General features: G+C 41.7%; 1 long non-coding RNA gene across 1 annotated transcript; it reads left to right on the top strand.

The window, feature by feature from the left end:
* The first annotated feature begins 8615 nt into the window (after positions 1-8615).
* Positions 8616-24976, top strand: LOC149374225 (uncharacterized). Its single transcript, XR_016293151.1, has 3 exons — positions 8616-8815; positions 24196-24264; positions 24916-24976. It is a non-coding gene; the product is annotated as an uncharacterized LOC149374225 (long non-coding RNA).
* Positions 24977-24978: the final 2 nt, after the last annotated feature.

The following is a 24978-nucleotide window of genomic DNA, read 5'->3' as shown; positions in this document are numbered from 1 at the left end:
GCCTCGAGTCCCTGTCAACGCCCTACACTGGCACTGCTCACTTGTACCCTCCGTATTTTGCGGTGTTAAAGCCACCCTATGCGTGCCGTCCCCGCACCTCCGGTTCTCAAGTTGGAGCGGCATTGACATGTTACACTCGCAGTTTCGTATAGCGGGGGTTCAGCGCGAATACGGGGGCGAACGCGATAATTGGCTGGTTCCCCGGCTGTTGAAAATTCAATTTTGTCCGAATATGGAGGCAAAGAGTGCGCGACACCTGTTTTCGAGCGCAGGTGGAAGTCTATGAGCCGCGTCGCGATGACATCTTTTTTTTTCTTTTCCTATATAAGTAACACTTCACTAAACGATATCTGCTTTGGTTCAAGTGGTCACACGCCGATACCAGTTATTGGTGTGACAAAATGTTTGATTATTGCGTTCGGACCAACGAATGGCACCCTTCTCCCACCCCGCCATACGCCAAGAATCATCCACCGGGAGGATTATCGCTTTGCATTGTGTTTTTAAAAAATAAAACCTACCCGGGGGGGTGGGGGGAAGAACATTTCAACCAGCCGAGTGATGACGTGGGCGTTATTAAGAGCATAAATAACTCATCCTTAATACTCGCTCTCGAGGCCAAAGGGGTTGCATTAGTTACTGGTACGACCGCCGTCATCGCCACCGCGACTCGAGACGACGAGGTTGGCCTTTATGCCGTGCCCGAACCCCTCTTCGCCGGGTACGCGTAATTTTACAGTCGCTCGTAAATTTTGGCGCTCTCCCGGTGTGCCCCCGAGAAATCCGCCAACAGCCGAACGCGCCTTTGGGGTTTTCGGCTGCGACCCCCGGGGCATATTGTACTTAGCGCTGTACACCCCTCCTGCCACCGCACCCACCACCGATTCCTCTTACATGCCCAGGACCGATGGGCATTTTTGGAATTGCTTCCTTAATTGTACTACCGATTATTGCTTGATCCGTAAATTATCTCTTGGGAGCGATGTTTTCCATGCTTTGGTAAATTTTCATACATAATAATATGTTATTGTGTTTCTTGTAACATAGGAGTGCTAATGACACCTTTAATATTACTTTTATAGTTTGACAAAGATATCACTTGTAATTTATGGCCAAGTTTTACGTTTACTACCCAACTGTTGAAGTTTTGTCAATTAGTTATTTTCGTTTTGTTGATTTTTCATTTACCATCTCGATGTGCCCATTGAAATGATGAAAAACGTTCGAGTATTCAAATCATGTTTAATCACTAGGACAACAAGTGTTACTGGCTCAAATTTTCAATTTACGTAGATGTAAAAATGAATAATTTAAGTTTAAAAATACACGAGGTTCACTTGTTATGTATGTATTAAATGAATGTAGTACATAAGCTTTTCAAAATGTCATATAATCATAGTAACATTTTGCAAATTGTAAATAACTAAGTATATTGCGTAACATTATTCCCCAAATTGCTTTCAGTTCTAAATTTGTAATGACAAAAATATTTTTACCTTTTATTATTCAGATCATTTTATCATGTAAAATGATGTTATCGATTGCCTTTTCGTCTACTTTTCTATTGTGTAATAGATTTACGAGCAAAATGTTTTCTTACTTCATAACTACGTCTCTAACAAATTATCTTTTATGTCAAATATTATGAACTACGTGAGACGATTAATTCTTTGAATTTTCGAGTGGATAGTTAATGAAGTATGAGGAAATTCGGATGTGCGCTGAATCTAATGTGTTGTATTATTCTTTAATTTTCATGAAACACATCATATATAAAGACTGACTTGAGTTTACGCAAACCACATACGTCCAATAGTTGTCTACTGGTAACTATATACTAATCTAATATACATAAGATTAACCGTAAGAGTGGCTTTTATATAACTCAAATTATTACGAAGTATTTTGAATATAGACAATAATTAATTTAGTTGGTGTTTTTTTTAACGTATTTAAGTACTTCTTTTTTTTATTACGATACAACTTTCATAACCTATGACAAAAAGTCGGAGCCGTTGGTGCACACGTCACTTAAACAATTGAATTCTCAAAGTATTTAAATGAATATAAAACCACCAACACTTAAACGAAGTTCTTTATTATATATTTGATAGTAATACAAATATACGTAGTATTAAAAAAAGTCTCGTTTTCATTTTCTTTTACTTTTAGGAATATAGTTACTCGGTCTAAAAAATGTGGATTCAAATACCATTTTACAACTTACTACTTTTGAGTTTGGTACTTGCCAAGTCCGATGCTCAAGTGGAAATAGCATTGAAAGGTCTTGTACACTTTATGAAAGCGTATGAATTCGTCTCTTCGAACTTGGGGGACAAACCCGTATCAAACGAAGAGCGCAATTTTCAGTCATTGAAGAATGATCTTCGTGATATAAAACTGGACTTTAAAAATATGGAACTCCATCTCCCGACTGAGGTCAATATTCGTCAACGTTTACACGCAATCAGGATGAAATTCAGTTACATTGACAGACGTTACGACGAGTACGTCAAGTATAAACGGAACCGGACTCGCTACGAAACCGACACTTTGGATAATTTTGCCGAGAAGACGGCAAACGACATGCCCGAAAAACTACACGAACTTTATGACGATGTGGTTGCTCTCCATGAGAACAGCCTCATCACCCTCATGGAAAAACACATCGACGTAAGGATAATTATTTCTTTTGATAAATAATATTGGATGAATAAAATTTAGTTGGTCATTTGTCGTGTATGTGTGTAGAATTTAGACCCTTACTGCGGAAGGTTGCAATCTCGTCAGAGATATTTTTATGATTTCTTTTGCACCGTCTTGTCGTACGAGATAAAAGGAATCGTGAGCTTGAAATATGCTCATGAACTCAAGTACCAAAACACCACCCATGGTAACGTGATTTTTTCCATTTGTCGACAAAAAATTATTTATTAAAAGTAAGTCCAAACTATTTACAACTGCTCCAGATACCCACGTGCAAGAACGGAATGATTGGAAGAAGCAAGCAATTGAAATAATTAAAGAAACAGTAGAAGCGTTTAAAGGCTTGATGTCCCGGGCGGAACGGGACATGTGGAAGTGTGATCCAAAAACTCCTGTAGAAAGTGAGCACGATATTTCACTCATAATTTCATTTATCCTTAAAATATGTGACATCACAGTACAATCAAGCGTCCTGTATTTCCTGTTTCCCAGACAAAACTTTCGTTGAGCTCAAACTTTTCCAAAGAGTGCTCTATCAAGGGGCGGACTTTGCAACGCGTTACTGCCCAGCAACGCAAAAAGATCAGAGTGTACAACCAATGCATAATACGAGACAGCGCCATTGTAACAATCTTGTGTATTGTAGGATACTTGAAGACAACAAACCCATCACTGCGTGTATTTTGGTTTGGCAATGTTATTTTCACTTGCAGCTCTTTCATTTATAAGACCCATTATTTTCATAACTTGGTTTTTCCGTTCATAGAAAGATCAAAGTCAGCATCGTAGATACAGTGCCGCTACAAGTGAACCTCGGAATTTTTGGGATACATTACTTCGTAGACATTCAATCGATTGCGATGAAGACTCCGACAAAACCACATTTGAAAGCGCTTACATTGTGACCTCACACAGGTCCGCAATTAGGGAAAGTGGATGCGACTGCATTTGTCATGAGTTACAGGATTCTGATCGATACATCAGCTTGGAACCCGTCATATCGGACGTTGAAAGAAATTTGTAAGTTACCTCACAATTTATTTCAAAAAACAAATGTTTGGATTTTTTTATGGAACAACCATGACTAACTATGCTTGTTTACGGCACCAGTATAATTACTGGGGTAAAACTTGTTCTAGTGAATCACACGATTCACATTCAGATTCAACAGGGAAAATTAAATCGGTACGGATTGGTAGACAGAAAGTCTGTCGAATGGAAAAATATTGAGCCCATTAGTGGTACTGCTGATTTGGCTCAAGATGAAAAAGAGAAATACAAGATTCGCGACACATTTGAGGGGAAACAAATATTTAAACTTGACTGGTACGACAAGCGTGGATTGTATCTCGATGATATGGACTTTGAGGAAAACAAAGTCGTTGTTGGTCTAAGATTTGGCTTAGTTCAGGAAAGCAATAGTCCAGTTTACGTGAAGCTAGACACAATGGCGATGAGATTCAACTTTGGCACTGGTCAATTGAACCACGAAGAGTTCACCTGGTGGTCCTCGAAGCAAGATACATTTACCAGGTATCTAAATACAAATAATTTCGTATTTTTGACTCATTTTACTTCAAGTTGCACATGACGCATTTGATACGTAGCACACTATTTTCCAGAACTCCACTGAGACTGTACGAGTTGTCGTCACCAACTTCATTGGAATATGACGAGAACAAACCAGATGGCGAAGCACATCAGTCAACGGAGTTTACCCCTTCGGCATATTCGTCCAAGGACGCGGGACAGTCCACTTTGCCTTTCATAGACATCCAGCCGGTTGTTTCGGATCCACCTGTACCCCTTTCTGGTATCAGCATGGACATCAAGCATACTGATAAAAGTGGAGGATACCTAATATTAAAAACGAAAACGTACAATGTGTTGGAGAATTTGGATAACACAACTGAAGAATAAGAAATTTTAAACTTTGTATAACTATTGCATGAAATAAAACCTGAGGGAACTTTTGGACCTACTAGTTTTATATGTTCAATTATTTCTGAATGCGCATATTACCCTCTAGCTGAGTGTTCCCTTATTATCCTGGTAATAATGATTTCAATCAACAATCAACAATGATGTTATGTTAACGCCCTTGTAAGTCAACATTTCTTGAGATGGTGGATGTATGAGAAAAATTTGTTTTTTTTTTTTTTTTTTAATTCCTAATCGATACATCTTTAACAACTTTTCATCTCTCCAATCAAATATTATGAACTATGTCAAATGATGTAATTCTTAGGACTTTAAAAACAATAGGTCATTAATTATTCAACGCTTCCGAAACACTTCGGAATAAACGTGTGCTCATCATTCGTTACATTCAATTGAACGCACAAGTGTTGGAACACGTGAAGTTTTGCCTTCACAAAAAATTATAACACAGTACTCCATTCGTTACAATTAACTATCTCGCTCTACAAGATTCAATTGTACTACACAACGCATCTGAATCGCAAGGACTGATTTGAAAAATGCTGTTTTTAAATTGTAATTAATAAAATTAATTGATTAATCTTCTATATGTTGAAATAATCGCTAAATGACATTTTTAGAACATAAACTGTGATTTCTCGCAACAAATGTTTCACCCTCGTATACCTATGTGTAAATATGGACACTTGAATAAATAGTATATACATGCAAAAAAGTACTCTTCGACAACAAATACATTGTACAATCACGAAGCCATAAACAATATGGCGCAGCATTGCACTTTCGGCTCAAGTATGACAGGGGCATGGCCCACCATCCCCCTACAGTATTACCCAATGCATTATTATATACCTATACAGCTGAAGACACAGTTGGTAACTATGTACTGCGAGCCGCGGCTATACACATGCCGTACAAGCTAATTCCCATGTCAAGTGACGTAGGCATGTACCTAATCTCGCGTGTGCGAGATCGAGTACGCCCCCGCACAATCCTCATCCTCTTTCCCTCGTCTCGTATATACGTAACAAGCTCTTCATAAGACAGGCCGGGAGACAGAGCTTGCAGTGTATATCGTCACCCGTTAAACGCACGTGTGATGTACCCACACGTAACATATTTCAATGCGCACCAGAGCCCATGCATGCACGTAGCTATGTAACTATATACTTAATTACATGCAACTACGTGTCTCAGTTACCTAGACGAGATCAACTAGGGCAGCACTTACTACTTATACTGCCTTCATGCATGTATATAATATATTATGTACCTAATGCAAAGTGCGTACACGCCAAGTGAATATAGAGCGAGACTGTGGTACGAGATGTAGAGGCATGCGGTTTGGGATACGTCGATAAAGGGTGACGATTGATTGTATTCTCCCACGACGAGCTAGACGCGTTTCTGTCCGTACTCTGATTCGCAATCGAAGCCTTTCTTTGATTTCACGCGACGCTTCACTTCACTGAAAAATTAATCTGACAAGATCTGCGTTTGGCATTGAATTTCCACTTTTGTTTTTTCCTTCGATCGTTATGTTATTAAAAATTCACAGTTTGAAACACACGCGCCAAAGTGCACATCCGTTACCCAAAATTACGTGAAATTACGCGTAGGATGGACCTTACGGTAATAACAATAATAATGATGACGAGCACATGGCCTGGCAGAGTGCACGGAACAGTGGATTGTTAACGGCATGCAGTTTCTCAAATTGCACAAGTGCCTATTGTATGTATGTGTACGCGTGTTTGTAAGACAGATGCGGCCGCAAACGGAGAAACACACGACGACTCTGCCACGTAACAGCGGTCGTCATAATATACATAATAATATGTACACGTGTACCTGTTTCGCGGTGAAATCGTTAAAGCAATAATGTGAGAAAATAGATCGGTAAGGCATGTGTAATGAATAGTCACATCAGGAACATCATCTATATTCGAATCGATCGAACAATCAACATTCCCGTGGAAATCTGTACGTGAAACAACCAAAGCTCGCGAAAGCAAACACGGGAAATGGTGATAAAATGGTGACAAACGGGAAAGGGAGTGGAGGGCGCCCGCAGTAGATCATTACGCAGGCATTACCGGGCCACTGATCCCCCGAGCGCCCACGTGGTGCAGGGTTACACATAAATATATACCCGCGCACAAATCAAATCTTCGTTGGGCATGTTACGTGCATAACGCACTTGTATTACATCCGTACGTAGGCATCTTCATATGGCGTTTGCACTCTCGGGCCATGTTGCTGATGGTATAATAATCCAGTGTGCGCAACAGAGTCGGGCGTATGTGTTTTTATATACGTGTTGCATGCGAGTGAGTGTGCGGACCTACACCTTGACGTGTATACCAAGTGTGCTTGCGGAGACACGTGTGTGGAGTGGCTATATGGCTGCGAAGGGAGCAGTTGGTCTTTGTGGGACTGCTTTGTGTGGGATGGGGTTTTTTTTTTTTTTTTTTTTTTTTTTTGGTGCTGAGTAATTGTACGTACGACTAAGAGCTACAAACGTTGGTGTACGAAAGTATCGATTTATGGCTGTGTTTTCGTTTGACCAAACGCCTCCGATGAATCGAGTTCGTTGAGGGGACGGGTACTTTATACCAATTATTTTTACTTTAAGCTCATTGCCAGTTATTAAATTGAAAAAGAAGACAATCAAATATTTCTAGTCATTAAACATTTTTTTTTTTTTTTTTTTTTTTTTTTTTTTTTTTTTTTTGTATAATCACGAATGATGAATTTTTCAATTGAAAACAAATTGTTAACATGATTATTCTAAAATTACATTTCATTCACTCTAGAGTTGGTCGTGCAATTGATTTTACTCAAATTCGTCCAAAGGATCAAAAACTAACATCCACTTGGTTTCCTCCCTCCTTTCCAGCTGCTCTAATCGATTTTAGCGGAAAGCCGAAAATGCACGTGTGTACACAAAGACTTTTCCTATACTCCTCCCCCTTTGAAAACGAAGAGTGAAACATCATCCAACGATCAATAACGTGAAGCAAATTCAGATTGATTCAAGTGAAATTTTCCGCCTGAGGATCGCTCATCTAGTGTATAAAATTAAGCTTACGAAAGGAGAAAATGAAAAAAACTTCTCTAGCGATAAAAAATTGTCAAATGGAAGATAAAACACACGAGTGTCGGGTACAGGAAGGTGCCATTTCGATTTCGAGATCCAATCTCGATTTTAATTTTAGTTTTGAGCCAAAAATAATAATGGTATCAAAATGATAAAATATCATTTTCTTTCACTCAATACTCGAAAAAACATGAACCCTACCGATAAACGATCACCGTAAAAACCGAACTAATCACCTGCGCCCACGATAATGAACCGATCGATGAAGGAAAAAAAAGAAAAAAGCTCCCTTTCTCTCGCCCACACCGTATGCGTCACTGTATCCTCAACTGTGCCCACATACTATGCAACTGCAGTCGTACTAGTGCTTATATATTATACCGAGCACCAAAAGGGAAGCTTGCACCGTCCAATGAGTACGATATGATGTTACATGGCACGCATGCGCCGTCCCATTCTATCTTTCGTCAAATTCAAAACGATCGCGTGGGAGTGAGACGCGCACATCAGAGAGAGAGAGAGAGAGAGCGCGAAGGAGGCAGCACTGCCAGCAAAGTCCGGCGGCCCAGTCAGTACCCTCGTGAACGTCGCTTGCGTCGCGGCTCGCGTTCGCTCTCTTATCTCACTTAGCGATCGCTCTCTTATCAATTCATTTTATTTATTTATTTTTTTTCATTCGCTTGTCACAAAGTTTGAGCGCTCACGATATTGACACCGCGACGAACTGAACCAAGCTTGCCAAACCCCCGTTGCAATATTTGTTGTACCGTGCCAATAGTTGGATTGTTACCATTTAAATGCAAGTGTGATGTCTCTCTCTCTCCGCGACTCCGTTTAAATCTATTGTTTTGTTCATTTAAATAAAAAAAAAAAAAAAAAAACAAGTCCACAAGTTGCGCAACCGGCGAAGAAGCGCCAGTTGTTTTTGTCCACGAGGGGGTGAAAAAACACGGTCTTGTTATAAGGCACTCTTGGCTCGGCGCTCCATGGCAACGAGGAGCCACCCGCGACCACGGTCTACCTCGCGAGACACCGACTAGGCCCAATGGTTCGACAATCAAACCAAGGGTAAGTACTTCCATAAGTATATCAACATTTCCAGGGGAGGGGGAAGGGGACACTTGAATTGTTTTCGCGAATGGTGATGGATTTTCTTCCACTCCCCTCCTGTAGGGGGTGAGGTTCGACGGACGGGCATGTATTTCAGGTGTTTATCGATCACAGGCGCGCGCGTTAGCGCTGGAATTTGTCAAGAGGCGAAATATAACAATGCACGCGGTGCTCTCTCTCTCTCTCTCTCTGCCTGTCTCTGCAGTGCTGGGCTCAAGTTAAACAAAAAAAAAACGTCTGGAGTACTTTTGATCCAACGTAAGAGTACACAAGTAGCCATACCCAAGCTGGGCATTGCATATTAATATTAATATAATTGCACTTGGATTGCGAGACACGTTATTCCAATGGAACGAGAGTGTAACCCACTGTTTCCAGCGTGGGCGATAAAATAAAAGTGCGCTGAGAGGAAAAAAAAAAAAAAAAAAAAGGAAAATTCAATCGGTTTCCCAAGCGCGATAAATTTTCCCATGTCGGACTTGGCCGTGCGCGTTTGTTGATATACGTAAGTAAATGATGCGTGTGCAAGGGAAAGACACGGTACATCGCAAACTCGTTTAAATTCAAACACGAGTAGTATATCTGTTATCTGTGTAGTATATATACATATAAAGAAGGAGAGTCCGGCGTTGTGCACACACTTGTTGGCGCGTCCCAAATTTACATTTGAATGACCAATGTACACCACGCGTTTGCTCATCGGCCGCTACACAGAGTACAATCTATATACGTTTTCCTTAGAGAATAGAAAAAAAAAAAAAAAAAAAAAAGGAAGCAGCGTATTCCCATAATCGCTGCTAACCTCGATATACCTGCTCTATCTGGCACACACTGTTTTTTCCTTCTTCTTCGCATTCCCCCGTCTAAAAAGACTCGGTTTGCGCTTTTACGGAGTGAAACCTCTCTATATACGTACAGCGCAGTGCAAGGAATACCAATGCCACATATATGTATACCTATACGCGATCGGCTGAAAGAGGGAAAAAACAAGTAAGTATCGCGGGTAAAAATAACTCGTACATACGTTGCCGCGCGCATGAGACGCGTGTGTATATTTTGACTGGATCGGTCGCCGGTGATTTTTCACCATACACAAGTATAATACTACACATCACTAGCGGCTCAAACGTTACAAAAGCCGATGATGTTGCGCGCGTGTGTAAGCAAACAGAAAAGAGCGTGAGGTATTGTTTGCATAGCAGGCGGAGGCTGGTAACGCAAACGCGTTGGTTTTATAATATATAACTACGGTGTCGATGCACCCCAGAGGGAGAGAAAACCCAAATTATCATCCTGGCAACTATGACGACGACAAAACCCTGTTTTTTTTTTTTTTCCTTACGTTTGCAACGATGGGTCTTGCCATGAATTACGTAAAAGGCTAGTCGAAGAGTTGAATTTTTAATGTCGCGTGCTTCTCGTGACGTCGGCACACGACGATGAGTTGGGCTAATAATGTATAACACAATGGCACACGCAAAGAGAGGACTGGCAAAGCGCATAATGCACGATAATGCACCGGGTCGTGCGTTCACGCAAACTCCGAGTGGAACAGTGTAGGTACACTTTTTGCTAATTAATCGTATTTTTGGTTGTTGGGGCCCCTACTCTCTTCGTTTTTCCCACATAAATGTACGCGATATTATTCCGTTTCCACGAACTTGTGATTACCTTATACACACGTATACTTTTCAAAGCCCCTACGATGAGAATAAGTATATATAGTCTCTATTGAAAAATCGGCACAATGTACAAGGATATCTCGTTACATAATCACTTTCGGGTAACACGAAACGCGTGCGAGAGATATGCTCTATGGCTTGTGTGTTTTCGACAATTTATCGATTCGCCGTGTTTTTCAGAGCGTCCCTCGTTTTTCCGCGATCGGCCGTTCACCCGATCTTACAATAATATCCACGGGCAATCGTCACGCTTGGTGATTTTGTATACCTTTTTCCGACGACCCACTCCACTTTTGTCCCATAAACTATAATCTGTATCTACGAAAGGCTTTTTTTTTTTTAATGTTCACGAGTCCAATCATCCAACCAGTGTATGCTCCATCAGTGTCTCATCGATACTTGCGTCTGGATCGCGTCCACACATTTCGACTCTGACCTCCCTGTTTGCGAGGCGGAGAACTTTTCGGCACACACGTTGGAAGATGGCATGCGCGTGTACATCGGGAAAAGAAGTCGATTTAAACTCGGAGGATTGAAGAAGAAGCTTTTTCTCCATTCGCGTGCGCGGTCGGGAGGCATAAATCGCTTCCGCCGGAGACGGAGTGTGGGTGTACTATCCAAGGGAAGGGGGACGATTTTCGTCATTGTTGCGATGATTTTGAATATACACCGGGTGACAGCCCCAGTTTGCCCTTTTTAAAACCGAGTAATGGCGAAGATCCATCAGTCCCCTCTTTTCTTCGCTCCGCCAACTTTTCCTTAATATGAAAAAGAAAAGAAAAAGTATCGGCAGTGAAGCAGGAAAAGTACAAATCGGTCGCGATAAGCCGGCGTGAAAAACACAATTTCGAAGCACCAGCGGCCAAAACGAGAGTAAGAGAGAGAATTAATGGCTCCGCAGCACCGGTGCCGGAGGAAGCGATCGCGAGCAGGGGCATTTTTCCTCCCGTCGATTTCCTCATATTATAACACCAGCGCAAACAAATCGCGTCTACGCGGCTGGAATAAATCTTACTTACTCGGCGGGTGATACGCCAAGGCACGGGCGCGAGAGAGATGACGGAACTTGGGAAAAAAAAAAGAAAAAGAAAAATATTTATAAGTTTATGCGCACATCGGAAGAAGAGGAGATACGAGTGTGTTTGTGTGTTTGGAGAGTCGTATATTAGGAAATTAGAGCGAAGGGACGAGACTTGTCTCTCTTGACTTATTGAATATGCGGGTGTACGAATATATACAAACTTTGTGTGTGTGTGTGGGGGGGGGGATCGGTAAACTGTGCTCTGTAATCGAGGGAGGAAGGGGACGGTCGTTGGCGTCGATTATTTTAATGGGGTATACCGAGGCGCGTCCTTCCTTCCTTTCTTTTTCTGAAGACAGTTTTCGTTTTTTTCTATAGAGCACACGGTGGGAACTATGCTCTCTCGGATGTACAAGGTGCATTTTTTTTTTTTTTTTTCTTTTTATTTCCTTTGGATAATAACATGCCGTAACGGTGCGTATACACGTATTCAGGCGCGTGCATATATATGCGTTTATTAATTTTGATTGGGCTGAATTGCGAGGTTTTATTCGAGACGCTATGGACCCGCTCCTGTTTTCAAGGCTGGTGGTGTTTGGAAATCTTTTTTTTTGCTTCCTCGTCTAAAATAGATGAATTATATCGCATAAGCGATTGGAATTACGATTTTGTTTGAAACAAAGATGTGGTTGAATCCATCTATATACTAGGTACACATAGATTTATAACGTTTAATCTATACGCATCCCATCTGTGCTATCATTAATCGCACATTGTTACGTTAAGTTTTTGTGTTCCAATGGCAAACATTTGTGAGCTGAGGTTTTTTCAATCCCATCACTTGAATGATTCCATATTTGTAGCATCTTTCAGTTCTTTGGCTTTTGAGGATAAAATTTTCACATAATTATCAACCAAAGCGTTTACATGAAAATTGTAATGAGTGACAAGAAAAAAATTCGAAGATTCTCAAATTGTTAACAAAAATGTTTTCTGAAACTCATCGAGCTAATATTACTACTACTGGTAAAACAGTGTTTAAATATTTTGCACTTCAACATTATTCGGCCCTCTCAATATTTTAGTAAATTATAAAATTCATTTATGGGTAAAAAATAATTTTTTACATATTATAAATGAAAATTATCGATGAGTAAAGGAAGCATTTAGGGCACATTGGATAAAAAAGCTTTTTTCAATTTTCCTAATGGAATCATTGTACAGCATGTACTTACAAACACGCTTTTCAAAGTGTAACGAATACAAGTTCAAACGTGCTCAAAGCCATATTTCATGCTTTCGTTACGCATACGGTCATATATATAACGTTCGTCTCACACTTGATTTCCTTAAACTATTCGTATTCTCCCCTCCTCTTCGGTATTACCTAAACACATGATCAATTATTTTTTTAGCCAGTGACTCATGAAATTTGATGTAAGATACCAACCAAAGTATACGACTTTATATATTATACATCATTTATTGATAAAAAAACTTTTTTTCAAACTCTAAATAACTTAACTCATAAGCTTTTTTCTATTTTATATGTATTAAATTTTATTTTATAACTTGAGGTAGAGTCTATTAATATCGATATACACATTTTTTTATTATCAAATGTTCCATATTTAAAAAAAAGGTAGAAGCAGCTTTTCGTACAAAATTGGTCGTGATGTATACTTTATTTATTTAAAAACTTTCAATAAATAGTAAATTATGTCTCAAAAAATTAAAATAACCCACATAATATATACAAAAGATAAAACTAAATAAATTTTTAATGTATAAGCAAGTGTTGGGGTGAATAACTTTTTTGAATAACATTATAGGCATATACTGAAACGTTCACTTGATAATAACTTATTGATAGAGGAAAAACAAGAAATAATCAGGTAATTCATTGAATTTTTTAATTTGACTAAAAAAAAAAAAAAATCAATTTTTTAAAACAATGCTTTAACATGGAAGCGTTCATATTACGAAACATTTCTATTTGATGACTCTTTTAAATCTAAATATATGCAGGTCGTTTGAAATCAATTACACGATGAAAGACCTGACCTGCAATTCACGTTTAATACGCGAAAAATTATCATTTGCCAGCTAAATGACCAAGTCCCTCTCTACCCCTTATCCCTCATGAAAAGCAGATCATACAGATTATATAATTCACATCAGAACGTAAAATTAATAACCATGAAACTGCAATGGAAAAAAAAAAAAGAAAAAAAATTAGGAGGAAACGCAAAAACCATTCCTGCAAGCTCGAAAGACAAAAAATGGCAAATGACGAAATAAGGGACCAGAGAAATCTGCGAATTCAGACACGTTTGTTCGTTCAGTGGCACATGTGCGCTTTACGCAAAGGCGGAAGAGATGACAAAAAGAAAAAAAAGAAAAGAAAGGAGGGTTAAAAGGGACCCAATACGCGTCCGTTCTCTTCTCCGGGAGCGACGCTCGAATGCGCAAAACAAAAAAAATTCAGCTTCGACAAGTCCGTGCATGCCTCGACGGGCTCCTCCTCCTCCTTTGCTCGTCGAAAGAGAATTCAAAGAGCAGAAAAGAAGAAATACACCAGCGTCGTAAGTAAAAAAAAAAAAAAAAATTCCCAAGCCCTCGTACGTGTACATAACACACACGTGCAGGGGCCCGTAAATTTTCGTGACTCGGTTAATTATTCCAATATGCACGTGGGCTTGCGCAACGATCTCCCAGATTTTTTTTTTTTTTTTTTTTTTCTTCGCAAAGCAAGGCGTGCATGTACGGTTATCTTTGGCCGCGGAGAGCGAAATATACACATGCACGTAACAGCTGTTAAGTGCGGCTGAGGATCTTTTTTTTTTTTTAAATGATTTTTCGAAGGCAGGTTGCCGTTCACTCGGCTATACGTGCATGCAAGTACACGCGTCGATTTTACTTTCACTGAATTATTTTTAGAGGCTCATACCTACTCTCGCGCACGTGTACCCTTGGTGCAAGACTTTTCCCCGTAAAACCGATTGTTCAATAATATACAAAATCACAATACAATGTACAAGATTAATTATCCCTTGCGCGTATGTACATGTTTATAGACCGCTGTGCAATTTTTTTCTTCTTTTCTTCCCGGAGATTTATATAAGACACGTAAATTTTTCTCGAGAGATCCATTGATGATAATTAACACCCAGGCCAAAGGATCGCTCCCTTTGTTTTTTTTTTTTTTTTCGAGCGTCGTTGTTATAAATAAAACTTTTTAAATTCATCCCCCAAGCGTATATTTATATGAATCTCGGAAAGAGATACATACATCCCAAGCACGCGGGCATCACTTGGTACAAGTCAACTAAAGACTCTCGCGTTGCTCCTCTCCCTTTTGCAACACTATACGAGTTCTGTCGAGATTCACGCACTCCATATATATATTTTCTCTTTCACGTTGATTTTTTAACCTTGCGAATATCGACGACACTTACATCTACGAGAAAAATAAAAAAAAGGGGGAGATAAATAATCCGATGTACCTCATACGAGCGCTAAAAGGATTTCCAGGCTCATCCGTCGGCTGAACTTTCGACCATCTGATGCGCAGGCTCCCGGTAACCTTGAACGGGCTCTGTGCGCTCGATTATGACTAGCGAAAAAATGAAAGCGAGGAGGAGGAAACCTGTTTGCGGGTATATACATCGGCGGAACGATATTTTAATTAAAAAAAAAAGAAATTAAAGACAAGTGCGTTGGGGAGGGGGAAAAGAGCCGTGATTCTCGAGTGGCCGCTTCCCTCTCTCGGAGGCATCCGCCCGAAATAGACGAAACGACCGGGAGGTGATTCGTTTGCTCTTTTGTCTCTATCCAAAACTCGACTCGCGCGAGTCCCATTGTGTTTAACAGCCCGAAAAAAACAAAAAAAGAAAAAAAGACGCGCTTTATTTATCCGACTTCCTGATGGCGTGCGCCTCGACGTCACAATTATTCCAAAGTACAAGCGAGTGTATATTTATTATAACAAAGCCATCGAAATGTGAGCCGTGCGATCGTAATCCAATTTAATTAACGGGGCAGCCGTAGAAGCGCTCCGATATTCGAGATGTTCCTCGTCGCTCCTTCGCGCGTAGTTGCGTGTATTGCGTAGTTCATCGGACGGAAAGAGAGAGAAAGGATATAATGGCTTTTGGCGAGGAAGCACAGAGTCTGGAAACGTGTCTATGTCCGTGATGGTCGTTTATACGTGGTATTTAGATTTGGGGGTTTGTCTTTGGTATACATATACTGGAAGGAAAAGAAAGATTTATCACCGAGGAGATGAAAGTTTGGCTTTTCAAACGCGAGGAGGGCCAGATTTGTTTTGATTGGCTGGGTAGTTTAGTTGAGGAAACATCTTCAACACTCCCTCCCTCTTTCTGGTCATTTTTACTGTTTATGATTGGTACTTCATGGTTAAATTTTTATTTTATACAAGTAAACCAATCGGATGTCCTAAACTGTATACATTGGACCGTGAATCCCTATAGTTATCCCAAATAAAATCATGTAATTCAATTAAATCCTCTTGTGATGGTTACTAATCCAAGATTTTGTTTATTTTTATTTAAGATGAGTGAACTGTGATATATTTGTTACTGCTTTCTATACATTTTCAAGTCCACAATATTATGGTGATTTGACACGTGGAAAGATAAAAGTTCATTTTCGCGATTTTCTATTTAAGAAAAACTTTTTTTTTCATCAAGTACCAATAGTTTTGCAGTTTAGATGATAATTACAACAGATCGAAGACTAGAACAAAAAACTGAGGACCAATCAGACGTAACATCCGCGTTTCTTCCTGCCATCACGCAAACGATCACACGCACCTAATGACGTGCAACATCTGATACGAAGTGCAAAAAAAAAAAAATGAAAAAAATGAAAAACAACCCCCGTTACGCTCGAATCGGCACCACCGAAAAAATATTAACGTCCTCGCAATGAACGGATCAACCGCGAGGCAATACGAACATCGGATCATCTGTTTTTTCTCCCGAAACCTTTGCAAAAAAAAAAGAAAGCCACTCGCTTCGTATACCAAGGGCCATTACAGGGAAACTGAATAATCTCGGCAGAAGCCGCAAAAAGTCTCGCGAGCTATACAGCTGGGCGGAAGTCAGCACGCCGGCATATCATCCGCACCACCTTTTTACTCTCACTCTTCTCCCTAATGCACCCGGTAAGTACCCATTACACGAGAGAGAGAGAGAGTCCAGTCTCGCGTATTTTTTTTTTTTTTTTTTCCCTCCTTTGCGCTCCACCAGCCTCGACTTCCGGCCGGCTCCCTTTTATTTTACATTCGTCGTCGTCCGCGTTATTTATTTTTTATCCTCGCGTTCCTTCGCTGTACCGCCGATGCCGCGCGGCTGTTATCTCGGTGACGCAATCGCCCTTCCTGCGGCTACCATACGAGCCGATGCTCCCACCCCATCCCTCTCTCTCTCTCTTGGTATAGGCCTTTTTGATCCTGATTTTTCAGAGTATACTCTTCCTCTGTGAGCAAAGAGTTGCTGGAACTGACGGACGGAAGGGATGGGTGTTTTTGCTCGCAGACCTTGGGAGACGCTCACTCGTTACATTGGTGCACCGAGCGAGCCGGTGCGCTATTGTTATATTTATATACATAGTCGAGATTTATCATTTCTATATTAACGAACAACGCGACAGATGTATATATTTTTGTACGCATATAAATACACGTGTGTCATCGTGCGTCATGTTATGTATAGTGAGTCATGATTTATTCCTTCCAACGCTGTACACTTGTTCTACATATTTATATTTCCGTCACTGTTCCCGGGAATCAGTTGAAATGAAAAAAAAAAAAAAAAAAAAAAAAAAAAAGAATACGTGATCATCTGAAAAACTTGTGGAAATCGCTCTCGAGTCCATCGAACCAAATAAAGGGAAAACAAAGAGGGACCCCCTCCTACAAGCGACTCCGGTCGTTTCGCGATAACAAGCGCTATACGTAACCTCGGCTTTCCTCTCGGAATGCAATCGGATTTATCACGCAACACGCGCCCGTTTTTATCACCAAAGACGAGAGACTAAGCCATAAACGACGGAAATGCAACGCAGCTCGGAAGACGAGATTCACCCGTAAAAAAAAAAAAAAAAAAAAAAAAAGAGTCGAATCTCCATGGTGAATCATTCGGTCGCTTCCACAGATAGATCAGACTACGTAATTGCACAGGGTTCAACTGTATACCGTTGCTCGTGTATTTTTCTCGCCATCCCATTCCTAATGATAGCCTACCGAGGCTGCGTTAATTTGCCGCGCGGAGAGATGGCGATCCTGCCCCGATAGCGCGCTTGGGGGTATATTTATAGAGCGGCCGATCCGGCCTGATAAGTCGATAGAGAGAGCCTCTATGCTATTTTTGTCTATCATAGCAGGAGCCGGTTGTCGGGTGTCTCCTATTTGAAATTGTGAATCCACGTGAAATCCGTTATGAAATCGGCTTGAAATCGGTAGCGTAAAAAGAGAAAGTATCAATTTTTTTTATTCATGCTGCAAATTATGTACCTACCAATCGGATGGACTCGCTCCATCTCGTTTTCGGATGAGTTGCATTTCCGCGAACTAGTTTAGCCGTAATCTCTGCGTTTTCAGTATAGGTGACGAGTTTTACGACTCGAGACGATGATACTTTCCGCGAGATTCTCCCCCAGATTTCAAACGACCCTCATCGTTTCGGACCGATGTTTTCGCGGCTAACAGTTCCCTACCAATGGAGCCGCGTCCTTTGTTTTCAGCGATCGTCGAACCTCGATCGTTCCGTATGTACATATACATCTATACCGTACACGTATCACATATTACAATGTACGTTCACCGATGTATCTTTCTCTCTCCGTGAATCATAGGTATATACGGCAAAAGGAAGCGTCCTTGGCTCCGCGGGAAGAATGTGTAAGTCGCGTTAAAACTCGCAATATACGTATACACACACGCGCGTGGCAACGTATATATATATACAGCCATGAGATTATGCGAAAACGCGGAAGAGGAAAGCATGTCGGTAGAATGCGTGTATATACACACGTACGTGCATTAACTTAATATACACATATTGTGTGGTGAAAAGGATACACATGCGCGTTGCACAATAAAAGGTATGGGACTTGTGTGTATATATATACACGCATGTGCCACCGTGTATCAATAAAAGACACATAAGTTGCGAAAACGATATACCCGCGAACCGGAGGAGGATATACAAGTCCCTCGAGGGAGTCGTGTGTATACCCGCAAATCGAGGGAGAGCCACCCCCGTTTCTCTTGGGTAAAAATAAAAAGGGAGGCAGAGTCCTCCTTCCGGAGAAGCCGATAGTCGAGAATGGAAGCGCGGAATTCGAGAAATCTAATTTCGCGTCTCAGCCAACATCGACTCTCTCTCTCTCTCTCTCTCTTTGTTCCATCTCGTCTCGGCAGCACTTGGAAAATAAAACTACGCGGGTGGGAGGACGCCTCGGTTTTTACTTTTCCTTTTTCCGGAGTGCCAGAGAAAAACACGATACATGTACGCTCCTTTTTTTTGTTTTTTTTTTTCACTCCCCTATACTCGCTCGTTAGGCAGCGACCCTTTTTTTCATGCATACATTATTTTCGGGTCACACTAGCTCGTAGGCTCGCGTTTCGCGGGAGATTAAATTCTCCCCTCTCGGACACCGTTGCCTTGTTTTAGTTCCGATGGGTGTACGCTCCGAGGCTTCTCGTTTTGCGTTTCATTATCCGCGTTGATTGGAGGCTCTCCTTTTTTTTTTTTTCCACGGCGGATCATCATCTCCTCTGTGATGGACCGGGAGCACAATAGCACACCCATGTTCTTTATGAGCGGCTCTAATAGTTTTTTCCGGAAAACTTTAGCTGGAAGACGCAGCGCCCAAGGGCCAAGGGAGAGAGAGAACGTATAATGACATGTGTACGCGTGGTTCTTGGAAAACGCGCCATTACGGGCAATGGCACGGCGAGCATTTTCATTACTCGCTCGAGCTTCGATTACCGTCTTTAATGGCTTTTTTTTTTCGAATCGAGCCTGCAAACGTATACGAGAGCGTTTGCCTTTTCGATCAATTACGAGAGTTGGGCCTCAGCAAATCAAGCAGACGTTTGGCGTGTACACGCACGGCTCCGACGACAATGACCAGTAGAGCGAAAGGACGAATTTTATTTAATAACGCTAATGACTTAATGACCCGGTGGTCAAGAGTAGGACGAGCTGATGTGTTGTGTATGTGTGTGTGGGACCTCGTTTTGTCGTTGTTGCTTTTCGGGACTCAGTTCGTAGCGCTTGCCGTTGCTAAATTGAAAAAAATTAAATTTCTCCACTCGACTTATATATGTGTGTTTATAACGTACAATCTTTTAATTCCCCGTATATGGCTCGGATGAGGGGAATCTCTTCCCAAACATTATCACAATCGATCTGCCGGCAGTAAAGCTTCATTAAATAAATATCGGGAAAAAGGGGGGCTAGGGGGGGGGTGATGAAGTAAAAAGTGCCTTAAGGCCACTCTCTCCGAGGCTTCCCTTGGCCTTGATAAAAGAAGCGCGCCGGTAGTGGCGAAAGGTTCGTTAAATCCGTTGCCCAAAAGAAGAAGAAAACGTTCGAACCACCGCGAGCCCCCCTCGCCCCCCCGCCCCGCCCTATTTTTTCCTTTTATCAGATTTCAAGAGGATGTAGCGGAGAATGGGGCGGAGGGGGGGATAAGGGCAAATTAAATTTTCATCGATTCAATGACCAGCTCCCTCGTGTTCCTCCTCCACTCGAATTTAAATGCGCCGCTCCCCCAGAGCCCCTATACAGCAGATGCGTTTGACAATTTCGTCGATCGTCGATTTTTCGGGGTTCAAGGCTACGGAGGAGGAGGAGGAGGAAGAGACGAGGAAACACAAGTATAGGATATAACTCGGTTCTGCGCCAAGGAAGGGGACGCCGTAGTATTCCTCGCAGGTGACAAAGTGTATAGGTACTGCTGCTCGCAAGGCATAGAAAAAAAGCGTCCACATCCAGCTCTTGATGCGCCTTTGAGCGATTTTTTAATGGACGAACAGTTTGAGGCTCTCGCCCCCGCCTATTATTCACTTGGGTGATGTATAACATCATCCTCGCGAGTATAAGCAACTGAGCCGCGCAGCTGGACGATTCTTTCGTGCATCGCCACGTTCGGCGACATTGACTCTTTTGGACTTGGCGCTGTGCCAATAAGCGAGTGCGTCTGTGTCGGGAGAAGTTCCCGAAAACCACGAGCGCGATGAATAACAGCGGCGTTTGGCGTTTCGTTGCCACCGAGACCCGAGTGAATTATTCAAGTGGAATTAAAGCGTAAAAATATTTGGCCCCCGCCGCGGGCTCCTCGATCGGCGAACAATTAGAAAATCAACGATAGGGTTGCTCGAGCCCCCCTCGCATCCATTCACGGGGAAAATTCCCTTTTCATTCCACTCGCGGGAGTCCACTCGAACTTTTTTCCCCGAGTGCTGATTTGTTATTCAAATACCTGCAGCGAGCTTTACCTTCTCTCCCTCTCTCTTTCTTATCTCTCTCTCTCTCCTTGACGGAGGCCTGTAATTAAAAAGACCCGGTGGTAATGAGAAGTTTGTGCTCGCGCGGAGGACCGGGCTTTTCTATAGATCGTGTACTTTTTTTCTCGTCATCATCCAATGGGCCTATGGATGTAGCTCGCGTGCCAAAATCAATCGCCATCGATGAATACGGGCAAAAAAAAAAACCATCAGAATCAGAGGGTGTAGGGAGAGCCCGGCGCAGCTTTTTTAATTGATTTACGAGCGTGTGCGAGGCTAACTGCCCTTAATCCCGAATCTCTCTTTCTCCCGCGTATATGTATATGGGTAACGCAACGGTCGAGTCATTGCGCGACGCGGTCATTAATTCCACCGTTGCGTCTCGCTTTGTCGGGGGACCGCAGGAGAGAGAGTTTCTGTAACTTTGTACATTGGCCCAGTTATTGCGGGGATAACGTGTTTTCTTGTATCACCGCTGCGGTTTATACACACGTGGTATATACATCAGCTTAAGGACTCTCGTGGGAATGTGTGGCTTTGTCATAAGAACGCATTGACAACTTGTTTTTTTTTTGAAACTTGGTTTTTCGGTTTTGTACTTGTCTTGGGGATCCATGTGTGATTGTGCAAAAATTTAATTGACAAACAATTGAATGAATCGTTTTTGTTTCTATAGAAAAAATAACATTGTATATTTATACTTCGGGGACGGCAAAAAAAAAACCACGTGACCGATAACTCACTACACGTTTGTGGGAACAAATACTCATTCAAGTAGCGTATAATACATCTATTGTCTGTTGAGCGCCGTCGTCTACAACTGAGAAAAAAAAAAAAAAAAAAAAAAAAAAAAAAAAAAAAAAAATACGGTACGAACGACCACTCCAAGTTTTTAGAGCTCAAATAGCGCGAGACGAGCCGATGATCTCGCTGACGGAGAACTCTCGCGTTGCATTCCTACGGAAACCGCACGGATGTGTATATATAATATAATGTATAATACACGTACATACACATGCAGGTTGGGTTCGGAAGAAGAAGTGGAGAAAAAAGAAAAAAACCTTGAAAGTTGATTATGTCGGCGATGAGTTTTTCAAGGTTTTTAAGATTCTTCACATCCTCCTCCTTCGGTAAGCAAAGTTTATTGGTCAGCTGAAAACGCATAAATACCATAGCACGCTTCTTTTTTTTTTTCTGTGGCGAAATTCCACTTTGTGCCGGGGAGGGCTCGGTTTTAAAATAATCACCGATTTATCGGGGCGCCGAGGCATTTTATCAGCACGTACATAATATGTGTAGCCACAGGCGCGGATGAATAATTTTTCGAGCACACGCGAAATCGGAGCAACGACGCTCGCGCGTTGAAAACACGGGGCGCAGAGACTTTTTGCTCTCGAGGACCTCGTCGAGTGACGTTTCGCAGTCGAAGCCCGATACCGACTCGAGAATCAGTCGCAACGAAAAAAGGACATATAAATCGAGAGAAGTATGGAAACGATCGCTCATCTCCGGCGTTTCGATCGAGATCGGCAAAAAACAAAAGTAAATCGAAGCGCGTGCACGCAAGTCCGAACGCATTGAAATCGAAAGCGAGCTCGGTCCCTCCCGTATAAGTATGTATGGAGCAAATGAAAAAAAAAAAAAAGATAGCACAAAGCGTGTACGCAAAGTATAATCAACGAGGAGAAGAGAATCGCGCGCGTGCGCACTTTTCTCATACGCGCTCACACATTTATATATGTATACGAATAAAATAAGGCCACGCATCGCGAAGGAGCTGCACACAGCGGCTCGCCTTGTTTCGTCCCAGCCCTCTTTGGCGACAATCTTTAATCTACAAGGCCAGCTATGCATGCAAGCGCGCACAATAAGTCGCACATGCAGAGGGAGAGAGGAGTTGATGAGCGCCTGTGTGTTGTATGGCGCGGACCGGGGAAAGGGGGAGGAGATTTTGTGTTGCATTATGCTGTTGGTTTGTCGTCGTCTGTGCTGTTGTTTTAGTGGTGGTTAATTAACTTCGGGGAAAAGGAGGAAGACAAGGAGGAGGAATTTAGCGTGGGTGGGGGGGTACGAAGGAGTAAAAAAAAAAGTGAAAACGTGCGAACAGTATTGTAATTATGAAGTTAGGAAAAGTACATTAGTCGCCGTCGTGGGATAATATAGGTATATGTGTGTGTGGCATCGCTGGAAAAGTGCAGCTCCAGTGGTCACATTGTCTCGCGCGCAGTTGACGTTCCTTAATGGGAATGTTGTCTTTAGCCTCTATATCGAGAATTGACGCGCATATTTTGAAATGCCAGAGTTTCTTTTCTATAAAAAAATCAACTATAATCTTGATTTCTATTTAATCGAATTTGGAAACAGTTTATTGACTAATAATTTTTTTTTTATTATTTCTTCAATACTTGAACGTAACCCAGATATAAGACTCGCAAGCTTAAATCGTCAACAACATGCTTTCGTTGGTTGGATAATAAAATATTATAATATAGTTAATTGACTTCATACTAAGATAACATAAAAAATCACCGTAAAGTTTCTCGAACAAGCGTGTAAAGTAAACAAACTCCAGAGAGAGAGAGAAAAAAAAAGTATAACCCGATCCCAGCTGAGTCACCGTCCCAAGCTATACAGCAACGTGCGAGCGATTATCTCGCAAAGCTCCGTCCAACCGGAGCAAACAAACAAACCAAAGGCAAGAGAGGCACTTGCAAGCGAAAAGAATCGGAAAACGGGGCAGAAAAGCTCGTTAAATGGACAAACAAACAAACAAAAGCGTCCAAAGACAGAGGGAAATCTCGAATCGTTCCGAGTACACGAGAAGGAAAAATGAACACTTTTAGCCGGTTTACGCGCGGCAGAGAGGAAGCAAACTCGACATTTCCTCTCCGGGTACACTTTTGGATGCTCGTCCCTCTCGCGGGTGTAAAAAGGACGATTTCGAGAGCCAAGGAATAAGACAAAAGCCCCGTGATCGCATTTATCCAAGCCATCTATGTATACATATATATGTACCACACACCAATTGGTGCACGATGTTTTATTGCTATACATTTCTTTCTTTTTTTTTTTTTTTTTGTTCTCTGGAACGCAGGGTCAGTTCGGGAGAGTGAAGAAGACGGGCGGCAACAGCTGCCGGCGCTGATATCAAGAGGAAAAGGAAGTGAGAACGGCACACGCTGTACTTATTAAACACACACACGTTTGCAGGCGACACGCGAGTAATGTGTATATATATATTTTACACACCGGCATGTGAAAAAAAGAGATAATGGTTTTTCGAGCACCTGCTCTTTGTTTTGGCGGAGACCCGAGTACAATAATATTACGCCGGCGTGACTTTTTCTATGAAGTACACACCATATAATATGTATACCGTACGCGAGCGGATAAAATTTTCAAAAACGGTTAAGAAAATGACAGTTGGTTATTATTTTTCTTGATCCCACTCTTAAGCGCGTATATTCGACACTACATCGTAAAGGAGAGACACTCTCGCTCGTTTTTGCCGACGCCAAGGGAAAAAAAAAAAAAAAAAAAAAAAGTCAATTTCGCTCCGGTAAATCACGGAAGTTTTTCATAAAACGGTGCCCTCGCTACGCGAAACCGAGAGACAGAGAGGACAAAGGGAGGAAAACGACAATCTGCTTATTGCGAGCAGTTCAAAGCCCTCCAATAACACTTATATACTCTCTCTCTCTCTCTTCTTTTCTCTTTGTCCTTTACGCGCAAGGCCCGCGAGAAGCGCGACCGTGTCTTTACACATCACTTACACAGTACAGCCGGCAATCTTTAATGGATTCTCTCGTCGCAGTGGTGCGCCGCGCCGTACGCATCACCTAGAGCGAAAGAAAAGCGCGGAAAAAGGTACGGAGGA

The sequence above is a fragment of the Copidosoma floridanum genome, unplaced genomic scaffold (genome assembly GCF_036245765.1).
Source record: "Copidosoma floridanum isolate Cflo_tuat_1 unplaced genomic scaffold, Cflo_Japanese_pri ptg000021l, whole genome shotgun sequence".
In the NCBI taxonomy this organism is placed as follows: Eukaryota; Metazoa; Arthropoda; class Insecta; order Hymenoptera; family Encyrtidae; genus Copidosoma; species Copidosoma floridanum.
Note: the sequence above shows the minus strand (reverse complement) of the source record. Positions and strands in the feature narration are given on the sequence as shown.